Below are 15,080 nucleotides of genomic sequence, written 5' to 3' on the forward strand. Positions count from 1 at the left end.
TCGCCAACTGTCAAGATGAAAGTCATCCTTTAAAACTCTTAAATTAGCATCTCTAAAATTATGATCTTAAAATGTTTTAAATTGATTTAAAAACCAAGCTATATATTAATAACTGGCCTTTATTTTTTCTTGTAAATTCTGTTTTTCCTCATGAGTTGAGGCTACCAGCAACTCACTACACGGCCCTGCTGGTTAGCTAGCTGGCCTTTAGCACCTGTTATGGGTAAGTGCAAATTGACCACCATTTGGCTGGACGAAGTTTGTTCTTTTCCATGATGACATAGGTCTTAAATTCCATTCAGGATGGTCTTAATGAGGTCTTAAAAAGTCTTTAGATTTGAGTTGGTGAAATCTGCAAAGGTTTTGATGGTGCAGCTCCCATTTCATGTTCCTGAAGCTCCGACTTTAGAACAGCCAGTCCTCAGTCTGCGCTATGTAGTTTGAGGACTGAAAGTCATTCAGGTGTGATGGAAAATTCTAAATTAGTGTTGAGCTCTTGAAGATCTGATAGTGGAATCAGAAATGGTGCAGGTTGTGATTTATTTTTTTGCACACAACATCCCAAGAGTCCAAAAAAAAAAAAAAAAAAAAAAAAAAAAAGGCACGATTGAAAAAGTTCCCGACAGCCCGCACGTCTGAAAATGTCCCTCTAACTTCTGCTCCAGACCATGTTTAAAACAAACTGTGATCAGAAGCTGCTCACACTCATCTTGTTGCTTTCATTAAGGAATCAAATATTCTCTCAGTGCAGCAGGGATCGAACTCAAGCTGCGAACGCCAGTTAAATATGTAGTTTGAAATTCGCAGATTGAAGAATCCGAGGCCCGAGCAGCGAGATCTGAGGGAGGAGGGGACAGTCTCAGTCCCCAGCAGCGCCAACTGATTCTCTTTTAAACAAACGAGTGGAGGGCTGTCTTGTGGAATCGCACATTAAATCCGTTTAAAAAGGGGGAACTCTTATTTGATTTGCAGCCGTGAAGGGATTATAGCTAACGAAAGGGCAGCAGCTGGTTGAGATGACCCTTCCTTTCAAATTCGGTAGAGGAAGAAAGAAGAGAATCTTTAACTAGTAAAACTGAAAACAACGGAATCAAGAAGTCACTTCGATACAGAGAGTGATTTAGTCAACAGCAGCCTCTCATCTGACGCCAGAGATACGGACACTGCTGTTAACACGCCACGTGTGACGCTCAGAAGATTGTTTTGCCCTTCATGCCGGACTCCTCCTCTTCCTCCTCCACCTCCTGCTCCGTCTTTCCATGTGCCAACACGTCAATCAGTTGTAATTGTCGTCCTGGAGGAACAATATCGGGCCGCGGCGCTTTTAACCGCACAGATTCATTGCAACACCTAATCTGCTAATGAGCTCAGCTTGGTTATTTTCAGCAGAGCTGCAGACGCCGGGGCCGCCGCCGAGGAGGCCTGGCGCGGCTTCCGGTGACAGCAAAGGACAGTTGGCCTGTTGGAGGGGATGCAAGGCGGAGCGAGGCCGCCGCGCTTCAGGACGGCTCAGTCGCTCCGCTTTCATCCAGGACCACCTTCTTCTTATTCTGTTTCTCATGCTGGTTTCTGTTCTCCCTCGCTTCCCCGACTGCCTGAATTCTGGGTTTGACCCTTTAGGGGAACAGGTATTTAAAGCTGCAGTATGTAGCTTTTACGAAAATCTGTTTTTTAGACATTTTTCTCCATCTCCTCCCAGTAATGCAGAAAATGTACCACTCACGGTCAAAAACAACCAATCAGAGCCAGGATGCGGGTCTTAGCGCTGCCAATCAACCTTCTGCACGCTGCTCAATTTGCTAATGGTGGAAAAACAGCATATTGTTTGAGGAAAACCATGAATCCATCGTCATCTTTGGCTATGCTAACTGCCGTTACCATTAGTGGCAGGCTATGTTGTGATGAGCCAGCTGTAGCTTTGCTAAGAGCAAGCCGGTAGGGGTGAGCACAAAAGTGATTGAGAGCACTAAGCCCCTCCCCCTTGTTCTGATAGGTTGTTTCTGACTAGCTTCAGAAATAAACCACTGGGAGAGGGCAGAGGAGCTCAATTTTGTCATTTTTTTAATGACAATTAAAAAAAATATGTAAATAACACTTTTTCAATAAAAGTTACATATTGCAGCTTTACCCTGAAAGGCGATTAAACTAAAGAAAAAACAGAGGAGAAGGTAATTGGGCCAAAACACTGGAGCATTGCTGTTCAGGAACAGCATGAAAACAAGAAAAACAACCAACCCCAAAACAAAACAACAATAGCAACACAAACAATCCTTAATGGAACTGATACAAGAGGCTTTTTAATTATCTAACTCAATCAGCTAAAGACCAGTGGATCAATGAATCCCCATTACACTCCCCAACTCTGTGGCCAGACAGCGGCGGTTTACATCAGTTTAAACGGCGAGCCATGCTGCAGCTAAGTGACAGATTACAGCTTGTGGCTAATCTAATGCAGCCGCAGCATTTGTACAGAGTGCAGCTTTAATTCAGACTGCAAGCTTCTCTCCTTGTGACCGTGTCACTTAACTGACGTGGCCTCTCTGAAATATTTATAGTCCTCTGCCGGAGATGTGACTTTCAGCTTTAAGTGTTTGGGAGTTTCAGGATAGTTCTTGGAGCAGTTCACAGGCAGTACCAGGAAACGTCCGCCTGGCGTGCACAGGTAGTACAGCAAGGCAACTGTTCATTTAAAACCCCAATAAAATATGAGAAGTCTGCATACAGTATATACAGTAACTTGGGAAGAATTAGAAATGCTCCAATCTGATATTAATATCTGTATTGGAAAAAATTCTAGATTGGGTATCGATGGCAAGATGCCTGATCTATTCAGTCTGATTCTATGTGTCGTGCTCTGAGCAAAATCATGCTTTAGAATTTATTTTACATTATACTTGAATTTCTAGCTGCATTTTCTGAATCATTTTAATGATTTGTGGATGTTTATTTTTTACATGGTCGACCAACACAGTCAACCTTTTTTTTTTGTCAGTTTCTATATAATTTATTGTACATTGGCTGTTCTTCTCCTAATTGAACTGGCTGAACAATTAAAAGTTGTGCTGTTTTTACATGTTTGACGAAGCTTGTGGAAATATCTAAGTGTGCTGTACTGGTGCAGAGTTATCAAGTTAATTTGTAATTTAATACATTTATACCTGTGCTTTAAAAAAGGAATCATTTTAAGTCAGTTCAGCAAAGTTTCTGTATCGGATCGGTATCGGCCGATACTTAACCTCAAATATCTGTATCGGTATCAAAAGTGAAAAAAGTGCCAATACTCTGAGGGAAGAAAGCTGTGCTGCAAAATTATTGATATATCAATCTCCTCCTCCTCATTACAGTGCAGGCATCCTGTACAGTGAAAATGAATCATTTTAAAATTGATTTTCTTGATTTTCTTGAGACTACATTAACACAGTAGGTCTTCATGCTTAATTCCAATGTCCGTGTAGTTGTTCATACTACTGAATGATGCGACCGCAGACAGACTTCTGTGTGAACAATCCCAAAGCGACCTGCAAAAGCAGAAGAAGAACAAAGACATCACAAAGCAGAGCCCTGCTTATGGAAACAGTAACAGCCTATGGATCAATTTTAAAGTTATTCAGCAACGGGAGCCGACAGTATCGTCACAAGATAAGACAAAAAAAGATAATATAAAGGAAGCACAACTAATAGTGATAGTGTTTTGTGGAGAAGTGTGTTTGGGTGCGTAGTCGGAACTAAGAGTGGTGGGATTGTGATGTGATGTGCTTCAGTGGAATATTTTGGAAATTATAAATCATAATTGTATAATTATTTTTTTTTTATCAGCCATTGTTTACATCTAATCTGGCTTCTTCTGACACGTCTCACATATCCATCCATCCATCTTCTAACACCCTTGTCACCCTTGTCCCTAGGAGTGTTGTGCTTTCGGGCGAGAGGCGAGGTACACAGAGACAGACAGGACAAAACAACCATGCGCACACACACCTCCACACACACATTTTTTTGGACTGTGGGAGGAAGAACATGCAAACTCCATGCTGAAAGACCCCAGGCCAGGAATCGAACCCAGGACCTTCTTGCTGCAAAGCAACAGCTCTACTAACTGTGCCACTGTGCAGCCCGGCGTCTCACATATATGATGTAAAGTTCGAATTAAATACAGCATGACCATTCAGACCACAAACGCTTCACAAACAATCTGATCCAGATCCGATTTTGGGGGCGGGGAGGTAAAATTTGTAACTGGTCGTTCAAACTCCCGTGACGAAGTCGGCTACAGGTCACATTTGGGCAAAAAATTCCATTTGGGTCGCATATTCGCCTGCTGTGTGAATGTGGCCTAAGCTAACTTCACCTAGCGAAGAACATGTTCGCGTTTGGATTGGACAGAACTGATTGTTTCTTTGAAAGTCCCATTGACACACTCTCATAACCCCATATGTCAAAGCACTGAGAACAGAACAGCAGCATGAAGCAGCCTGCTGGTATAAATTGACTTGTTGTGAAGTGTAACAAACAAGAAATCATCTCATTTAAGTCGAGATTTTAGCTGAGCTGTGTGTGAGCCTTACACATCGCTTCTCTTTCAGTTCAGAAGATCTCATTTTTAGCCATCCAATTATTTTAGGTAGTGCCAATTGGACGTCTGATTGTCATTACGACTTGAGGGGATTCATTTCACTGCAACAATGCATCAATTGTTTCCAGTAAGGGACGCGGGGCAGGCGGTGTTGTTCAGTAAACTGATCATACACGGAGTGTACTAATGCTTTTGTGGCGGAATGCATTGATCTGCTGTCCCCCCTGCTCTGTGCCTTCCTAATGATATCTGAGATGCTGCTGTTACAGAAACAGGGAGCAGCATTTCCCCAGCCCTCCAGAGCAATTTATTGTGGGAAGGTAATAATAAGTCTGCGTTTGAAAAAAAAAAAAAAAAAAAGAGAGAAAGAGAAATGGACGGAGTGATCTCCGTGTCAGAATGTGGGCTCGGAGCCTGAAACCGCAGCGGTCCTCGGTGGCACTGCCAGTCGTTTCCAATCCTCGTTCACAGAGACGCGTCATTGGCTGGAAGAGGGCAATAAAAGCAGCGGCTGTTTGTTTGCTGAAACGCACCGTGACGACATTTCTCAAAACCCTTTTGACCGACTATGTAAAGATTAATTCAGCACTTATTGGAGTTTAATTGTTTGTGTATTTTTGTCAAAAGAAAAACAGAAAAACAGAGTGTGATGGGTCTATATTACAACATGCACGACAAGTCTTTTCAGTAAATTCCCCATGGCTCTTAATGAACAGGACAGCAGCAGCACTGGCAGTAACAATGTAGTATGTAAAATGATTAAATTAGACACCTACTGTACTTTGAATGTAGGTGATACAATAGAACAAAGTCTGCTGTAAACAATCTGTTAAAAGCAAGGTAGGAAGTTTTTTTTTTCAGAAATTTTGCAAATAAGTCAGAAAAGTGCATTCTGCATATTAGTTACTCAGTTCCTAAAATACTAATATACTCAGTTACACTAGTATCCCAAAATAAAATCCATCTGACTGTAACTGAAACTCAGTGGAAATACAGATTTTTTTGTTAAGGCTTCAGGGATTTTCTTGTTTTTTTTTTATAGTACATAAAATAGAATTAAATAGGCCAAAAAACAAAACCATAACCACGCATTAAAAACAAGTACATTTTTGCAAAAAATAAAATATAAGAAAATCTAAAATTTTGGGATGAATTTCTGAAATTTTCTAGAGAAAAAAAACAAGGAAATTTGTGCTCCAAAAGTTGAAAGTTTTCTAGAAAATATTCAAATTGTGAGATTAATCTGAGAACTTTTCTAGAAAAAAAAGTTACTTGTTGTGACAATTGCACATTTTCAACTTTTCAAACTAAAAAATGTCCAAGTTTTTGTCTAGAATTTTTTTCTAGACAAAAACCTGCTCCAACTTCCAGAAATCCTGACTATACAACAAGAAAGCCACTTAAAAATGGATCAAGTTGCTTTCTAGAACTTTCTGAGTAAAAACCTTTCCAAATATAAACGCTTCAACTGTTTTAGTAGTTTTAATACAGAGACAATCGATTAAAAAAATAATAATAACAAAGTGAAGCTAGCACAGGGTCACTTTACCTCCACTCAGGACCATGTACAGGACTAAAGGTCAGGAAAAGGGCAGCTAACATCTCTGCAGACCCCACACATTCTGGACATTAATTTTAGATTTTTACCTTCTGGTCGGTGCTATTTGCAAAAGTCAGCTGCCACAGAATTGGTTTCTTCCCCCAAGGCTATCTCTGATGAACACAATGAGCACATTACAGCCTGAGTAGTCAATTACTCCAGAATAATTAGCATATTAATTACATAGTAACTATAATTGGCACACTGTTCCTTTTATTTTCTTTATATCTAATGCCCTAACACAGAGAAAAGAAAACAGTTGATCCAACTTAAAAATGTAGATAATTTGCTACAAGTAGTCAAATTGTTTATTCAAGTTTATTAAGTTATCATGTTACCCAAATGTACATAAAGTAAGTTTGACAAACTTAATTCAATTACATGTAACAAATTCACTCAACTTTTATTTAGTTGAAGTTCCATTGTCTTTTTTTCAGTGTATTCTCTGATTTGCTTTTAAAAGTTGCTCAGCTTAACACAGAGTTTTATACTTTAGCTCTGCACATAAATGTTGCAGTACAGGTTTAAACCAGCACTGTAGCTATTCGACATTTCTACCAAAAATATACAGCGCACATACATAGAACGAGTATTAGTGTGAAGTTTGGACATCGTTTTACCCAGATTGGCAGGTTTGTTGAAATGCAACCAGCTCAATTCCAACCTTCAGATTTTTATCAAAACAGAATCATACATGCTTCAGGTTGCTCAAAAAGTCATTTTATAGAAAACAATAAATACATTTTATTTGATTTTTTTAATACTGGAAATGTTCCTTTTTGGTACCGGTAGCGCTGACAGACTCTCCAGTTTTGTGCAATCGGGGATTTGTCATGTAGTTGAAAATCTAATAAGCAACTTAAACCCCAACCAAGCAAATGCATTTTCAGAGCCTGTTTATTCTCCCCAGGGTGAAGAGTGTCAGCGGTGCAGCCATCAGCCACCGTACGGTAAACATAACACTGCAACAAACCACAGGCAACTTTCTAACCATCGATCTTCAGTCATTAGCCATGAGCTCATGGCGCCGCTCAGTGACCAGATGAACATCCAGGGTAATACAAGCACATAACCCCCATTATTGATCCACATACAGGCCTTTTTTTGTGTCAAACACTCTTAACAGATGGTGTCAAAAAGCAGTACAGGCCAAGCAGGAGGAGCAGTTTAACCTAACAGACCTTTTCTCCTGTCTTCAAGACTGAACATCAGCCTCAGACAGCTAGAGCGCCCCCTCAGGTCACTTAGGGATGAACAGTATTAAAAACTGCCCTTTGACAAAACTGATATTTTCAGGACCAAACTTCCAGAAAACTGCTAAACAGATGAAACACTGATCTCCAGACTAAAAACCCACCTGTCTAGAGTTGCTTTTTAACCATAATAGATGGAATATTCACCAACATATTTGATGTGTGTTGATGACAATACATATTGACAGTATGTAATGTCAGCTGAAGATTAGATGTCCTGTTTTATTTTGAAACCATGTTTTCTTTTTTTATTTTTACTTCCTGAGTTTCTCTGTTCACTTCTGGTTGGAATTTTGATGTGCTGGATCATGTTTAGTTTCTTGTTTGTAGATTTTCTTGGTTTTATGTATATTCTGCCTATAATCCTCCTCATTTTTCCTACAGACTAGCAGTAGCAGCAATTAGCAGACACCTGGTGGAAAGTTATCTTAATGTATCTTCAGGTAAATTATATCAAATATTTAGAATTTTAGGCTTGTCTCCATAATTCATCTAAGATACAATTAAGACATGAAGTGGTTAACTTTAAAAGAAAGAATGCAGATGAGAACATGACAGCAATATATGGTTAAGAAATTGGGCTATGAACTGGTAAAGGGGCAAAACGATCCACAGTCATCTGCCCCTTTTGGATGTGTGTCTATTTGAGTTAAATATAATAAATTGTGAGTAATTTTAACAGCCATTTTTTGATTGAAATGCCCAGCTAGAGTAAAAATGAATCAAGCATATAATGTTTGGTTGCATAAGACTTTATATGGGACATTTAACTTTTGAATGTAAAAGGAGGGGGGAGGGGCATAGTTAGGGGAGTTCTGTTGATGCACCTAATATCATGAAAGTTGGTCTTTTAATGAATTACAGGTAATAGCTCTTTTTTTTTTACTTCTTGCTTACATGTAACAGCAGCTTGTTGACTGTTACTTTATACCCTGATGCTGATACCAGTGATTCCAGCAATTAGAATGAGTGGGGTCTAATGACTCATGTAACTGCTTTGACCTAATCAAGATGAGACTTGCAACGTGATCCGGTTACTTTCAGCATATTTACATCCACATTCTAGGACTTCAAGCAGCGATGTGTGGGCAACTGTATTTAAAGAGATTAAAGATAGGGCTAGCTTTAATGCTCACTTGAAATACTGTTTCTAGAAATACAGAGAAACTCTTATTGCAACAGACAGACACAACAATACACAATGCTGTCACTGCTGTACGTCAGAGCAGCATGGAGTGGGACATTGGACGATTTAGACTGGATCTAAATTGGCTTAGTCTGACTGATGCCTTGAAGAAGGGTGGGACAAGAAATGAAGTTTCTGTGATGCTTTTTCCTATGTTGTCAAGAATATATAAAATGCTTTGCTCCAATTGCATCCGAATGACCATCAGTTACATCAGTTTTAGTATCAAGCATCCAACATCCTGAAGTGAGTGAAATGTCTTCAGGATGAAATGATCTTAGAGACTAAATATTTAGCTCTTCACTAGCTAAATATTTAGTCTATAAATTAAGTATTTAGCTAGCACAGAGCTAAATAATAAAAGTGGGACAAGAGATTAGGTTCTGTGTTCTATGTGGTCAAGTATATACAAACTACTTTAGCTCTACGCTAGCTAAATATTTAGTCTACAAATTAGAGAGCTGAAAGAATAGAGCTCAAAATTTAGATAATGCAAATCATTCAGATGATAAGTGGAAGTGAATTGTCAAAATAAAAGCTGGGTCTTGAGAACTTCTACAAAAACACTTGGTGGTGAAACTGAATCACTACATATTTAGTTTGGAGCTAAATATTTAAATGGTTAAGCAAATATTTAGCTTCTGAGCTTACGCTAGTTTGTTAATTAAATATTTAGTTAGCTAACAAAATGTATATAATCCTTAATACAGGAAAAATCTATTGAGACTCATCTCATTTACAAGAGAGACCTGTTGCATACAATAATACGCAATACTTAGTTTACTAATTTTATATTTTGTTTACCAACTAAATAACAACTTTCAAGCTAAATAGGAAGTTTGAAAGTGTGACACTCATAAATTATGATGCTGAAAATATGACTTTTTTTTCCTTCTTATAATCCTAAATAACCTAAATTATTGCTGTTAACTTTGTGTAACTTTACAAATGGCACCCATGCAATGCAATGATGTCCCTGTCCTTTAAGGCATGTCCCGCAACAAAGTTGTTGGTAAAATAGTAATAAGAGCAGGGCAGGATGCATTTTGCAAAAACTATTACATAGTGTAATGAGGAAATCAAGCTGATGTCCTCGTTTTGTTACATGAACCACTTTTTGTTCCAGCATTGGCTTAAAATAAATACATTCAAAAGGCTGATTTCAAAAATAGCCTGATTAGCAGAAATGTGATCATCTAAGGTAACACTAAGTGCCAAACTAAACTCCTGAATACCTGAGCATCAGCATTTACTGTAGAAAAAAAAAATGTCTTTTTTAAAAAAAGATAATTGGGCCGGCTTTCTGAGATCCATTACAGAAAAAACACTTTTCATTACACCACACTTTGACATCACTTCAAGTTCTCACTTTACCACATGGAAAAAAAAAAAAAAAAAAAAAAAGTGAGCGTGAAGTGGAGCACAGTTCAACCCCTGGGCTAATCATGGGGCCTTTTATCTGCAGCAGAAAGAGGGTCTTTTGTCAGAAACAGCGCCCTGACTCTGCAGTGAGGGGGAGGAGGGAGAGTTCTGGGCATTGTCTCTCAGGAGGACACTAATGGGTTTTGGTGTCATGTGTTTTTCACTCAACGCTTGACACATGGAGCCGTTCTCCTTCAATCACTCCGTTTTTGCGTCCATTAGGATGAGGTATGCCAAAGTAACGCGTTGACTTCTGGTCACTTTGATTGCCCAAAATGAGAAGCTACTTTAGAGTCTGTCCTCGTTTTAGAAAGGAAGCCCTCCGTTGCGTACGTCGAGTCGTCTTGGAAACCCGCAGCCTCACTGTTCCGTACTGTAGGGTCTTACATAGTGTGAGTAACAAGAAGCTGCTGGATGTAATTCTCTTCGAGGAACTAGACTGTCTAATGAAGCCCTGGATGCCAGTGGGTGTGTGGGGGGCTTGGAGGGAAGGAGAAGGAGGGGGTAGATTTGGTGTATTTGGGGCAATAAAAGATGGATTCTATCCAAAGGAGAAAGAAAAATATAGAAATACAGCTTCTCCTTGTCCTCACCTGGCACTATCTAAATTATGGCTCTATCGCAGTAAAGTAGGACACTCCATAGCTCCTAATCCATTAGACAATTAATTTGGGAGCTTAGAAAACGGCGCTGCGGATTTCTGCAGAGCAGTCGTCGGGGCTTGTGCTAGACAGAGAGCACTCGGGGGCAGTCCCTGAAACTTGAGTAGATGATTAAGTGCATTTCTGCTCCCGAGGAGAGATTACGTCGTGTGCCAGTTGCCTGAGTCAGAGGGACGGAGGCGCGGGCGCTGTGGAACTTGGCAATGGTCGAGGTACATTGAGATAATGATGTACCTGTCCTCAACAATAACGCTAATCATATCTCACCTCAAGGGTTTTCCTTTAAGGTCAGAACAAATTCGCTGCCATGCATTAGCTGGGCCCTTGTATTGTTTTAATGAAGGTGCACCGAGTGCTGCCCGACCGCGGGAAAGCTCTCCGAAGCCACTCAGTTAGCCGAAGGAGCGGTGGAAGTTAAACGTCATGGCGACGGAGACCGTGGCACGCAGAACCCCTCTCCCCCTCGCGCCCTTGTCTAGCCCTGAGGCCTGTTTTTAATAATATGCCAAAATCTCAAAAGCCGCGCCACTCGGAACGTGCGGAGGCCGCCGATTGGAGCGTCTGGCGTCGACGGTCGCTGTCCTCACGGTAGCTTCTCTACCGGCGGAAAGCCATGGAGATATATTTATGTTTCTTCCCCCCCATTACCACAGCTTTAAATAATAAAGCTAAATAAATAGCATCCATTAAACTGATCACATTGTGCTAACTCAAATTGTGTTTATTATGCTAATGGTACATGAAATTAAGAAAAAGACCTTGATGCCAGTGGATTTAATTAATGGGCTTTGGGAAAGGCACTGAGACATAATTCATTTCTGAGTAAGTAAGTCTCATTTGCAGTTCCATGGGTCCTCGTGCTGCTGATTGCCTGAGTTATTCTTGCAGATGTGCTGCTCACAGCATGTCCCTCCATTAGAAATGAACACCTCATTATATAAACTACCTAATTAAACATAATACTGCTCCGCATTGACTCATTAATGCGTAGCCTGCTTCTTTTTTTTATTTTTCCTCTTTCTTTTTTTTTTTCCTCCGAAGGAAAGAATGTGAAGGAGGGAGAAAAGGGGAGCGAGGCGGAGATGAAGCAAATGAGAGATGGAGGAAGGAGAAAAGGTGCTGCGAGCAGAACGGGCGAGTAGCCTCTGCAGACGAAAAATAAATAAAGAAGTAGACGGAGCTGCACCTTTTTCCACTAACTCAACTCTTTGTTATGAATAGGAACATGATGAAGATGTTGGGCATACTGCAGGTGTGCTGGAACTGCTGAATAGAGTGTTTGCTCTACACTAATAGCTTATAATTAGAGAGTTAAAAAAAACAAAACAGCACTCCCAAACTATCTGCAGATATTTGTTTCAAGATGACCAGAAGGTGTAAAGCCGAGCCCTCTGCCCTCTGTGGTTTCATCACCCTTAGAGCTGAAAGCAAACACTGGCCATTTAAGCTTCAATAATTCAAGACTAATTAAAAAAAAAGACACTAAGACGGAGAGGAGTGTCACCGATCACCTGATAGGTCCAGAGTAATCCATTTACTGCTTTCCTCAACTGCTCCGTCTCGCCCGGCTCCAGGATTTGGTTTTCATGTCAAGTTTGGGTTTTAATCCAGGCCTAAGGTCAAAAACAAAAGTACGGATGTGTAAGAATAACAAATGAAAATACTCAAAGTTTGGAAATTCACAATTATAAGCGGAGAACTTCAGCCAGCCTATGACAAATAGGTTTTATATTGGTGTATCTAATAACATCTTTTTCTAGAAATTATCTTTTACTTATCAAAACAACTCCACTGGTCACATATACAACTTCTCTTAGTGTGGAAGTTGTTACTATAGGAAGACTGGCTATTTTCAGAAACTATAAAGGTTAAAAAAAAGTCTGAAAGAAAAAAAATGTCGGAATCTCTTTAAAGGTGCAGTATTGCGTATTTTCCAGCCACAAAGTGCCATTTTGTAGCACAATCGAGTGATTATATTGCCTTCAATTGTTATAAAGATGCTACATAAATCAAATATGACTTTAAAGAAATAGGATTTAGGAATTTGAAGCCCTGAAATTCGGCCTCTGTCTCTTTAAAAACTCCTGCTCTTTCTGAAACTCTGCCTACGGGAACTCATTGTGACATGGCTCCTCTATTAACACTTTAACAATGTTTTTATTAGAGTTGCACTGAGCAGTAGCTCCTATGATAAACTCAACAGATGCACAGTTCCACCAGGTGTTTGCTAATTGCTGCTGGCTAGTTTGAAGGAGTTGAGTGGGGGAACTGCGGGGGAGGGCTACTCTGGGAGGTGAAAGCTTGGAAACAATTAGTCAGAATGTCTTTGTTACACTCCCATAAATGACAATCTGATAACACTGATTGAACTTTATTGCTGTTTTAAAATACTTAATTGTACATTTAAATATGCTGCGTGTATGCTTTAGTTTTCTGCGTTGGTTTTTTGTTTGTTGTTGTTTTTTTTTTTTAGACTCAACCCTGCAGCTAATCCTGGAATTGTGAACTGTGGCAAAAGTTGCTGCACAGACACAAAGAGAAATCCCAACAATTACAAATGCAGATAATTAGTCTGTGATTGCATGAAATTAGGCCATTACGAAAACTGCAACCACCCCTGCTGACAACCTCACTCCATGATTAACTGGGAATATTTCCCTCCTACATTCAGTGAGATGTATTCAAAGCCGGAGCAAATGGCTGCAAAATTTAATAGTGTGAACAGTAAACAGCAGAGAGGAACACACACACACACACACACACACCGGACCTCGTAGCAATGCGCCTTTGCTGTCAATTAGAGGGCCCCACATCCGCTGAGACGTTAATTAAAGCAAACAGTAGTCAAGCAGTAACCGAGTGAGTCTGCACCAAATTTAAGAGTTAACTAAAACCTCTTCTCCAGTCTAGCTGGTTAATATGTAGTTGGGATCCAGCCAAGATGGGTCGCCTCTCAGTCGCTGAGTTTCTGTTACTAATGTGCGCAAATCTACAATATTCAGCTAATGTAAAAAAAACAACAACAAATTTCACAATGGCTGTGTTTCCATTGAATAAGAAATTAAATAAAAATTACACGTCACTAAGCGATTTTACACGATAATTAAAATCATGGCAGCAAACATTTACATGAGATATATTCATAATTCAGTCATTTTGCTACCGTTCATCCATTACAGGAGACGTCCACGTCCTATTCAGGCATTGGAGCGACAAGCCCCACCTACTTGGGAGTGGCTACATATGCAGCCTTTTGGGGCCATTTTACCGAAGAGTTATGGATTCAAATAACTTTTCATGAACTATGTGAAAATATAAATATTTTTCAAATATTTTGACAACTTATCTATGTGTTATTTTCAAAACTACAGTTGTTTTTTGTTTTTTTTGTATGTTGTAAATTTTCCCTTATTGTACATTTGCTTTTTCTTTGCGTGACTCTGCATGCTTTTGTTTGCCTTTCACTTCGCTGCTGTGACAACTGAATTTTCCCACCGAGGGACAATAAGGGATATTCCTATCCTCCTCTACAAGGCACAGTGCACCATTGTTAAATTGCAGATGAGTGTTTCAAACTGCTGGGAGGAGAAAAGCTGCTGAGGTGTTGAATTCTGCCTCTTCATAAAAGCCACCAACCTAAACATAAAGGCTTCCTGGTACAAACCATCAGAACTGACCAACCAAGTGATAGTCAAACAACAACAACAACAACCAAACCTAGAGCAGCAGCAAAGTCGTGGAGAGTTTCAAAATCACGTCTCTTGCCTTCAAGTTTTGCGAAGTATCTACAGACAGAAAGCCTGGAACACCTGATGCAATATCACTTTAAGGGGCTTGGTGTGAAATCTGGCGAGGTACCTTCAAGAAATATACTCCACTGAAATTATGAAGAACTTCACAAATATAAATAAACCCAGAACGCCACGTACAGTTTGTTGGTAAAGGACTAATGGAAGCTCTTACCTCATTTATCAGTGTACCAAAGCTCAGTGGTGTTCCCCAAGGGGAAAGCAATGCAATAAGTTTTCCTAACAAATGTAGCCACAAAATATATGACGCAATTTGCTAGAGTGTCTAAAAAAATAAAAACAGTTCAACAACCAAATCCTTAACTACTGGAACACAATGTTTTTTTTCTAACCAAACCAGTTTTAGTGACTTGGCAACAGTTTTTGCGTTGTAGCGATATGAACAGACATTAAAAAAAAATAAAAAAATAAATTTAATTTAAAAAAATATCCCACTTGACTGTATTGACATAACTTAATCTACGCATAATAATAAATATTGAATTGAACTTTTTTTTTTTTGCCACCAGTGGCCAAAAGAAAGTGGTTTCCTGGCCTTGCCCACTGGGAACCGCGATGCAAAAGGAATCAAATCA

General features: G+C 39.6%; 1 long non-coding RNA gene across 1 annotated transcript; it reads right to left on the reverse strand.

Annotated features, from left to right (window-relative positions):
* Window positions 1–3,297: 3,297 nt before the first annotated feature.
* LOC102235005 lies at window positions 3,298–14,775 on the reverse strand. The gene is made up of 3 exons (XR_312889.1): window positions 14,660–14,775; window positions 12,208–12,309; window positions 3,298–3,518 (listed from the first exon to the last, which is right to left on the reverse strand). It is a non-coding gene; the product is annotated as an uncharacterized LOC102235005 (long non-coding RNA).
* Window positions 14,776–15,080: the final 305 nt, after the last annotated feature.

Source organism: Xiphophorus maculatus, chromosome 9 (assembly GCF_002775205.1).
Source record: "Xiphophorus maculatus strain JP 163 A chromosome 9, X_maculatus-5.0-male, whole genome shotgun sequence".
Lineage (NCBI taxonomy): Eukaryota > Metazoa > Chordata > Actinopteri > Cyprinodontiformes > Poeciliidae > Xiphophorus > Xiphophorus maculatus.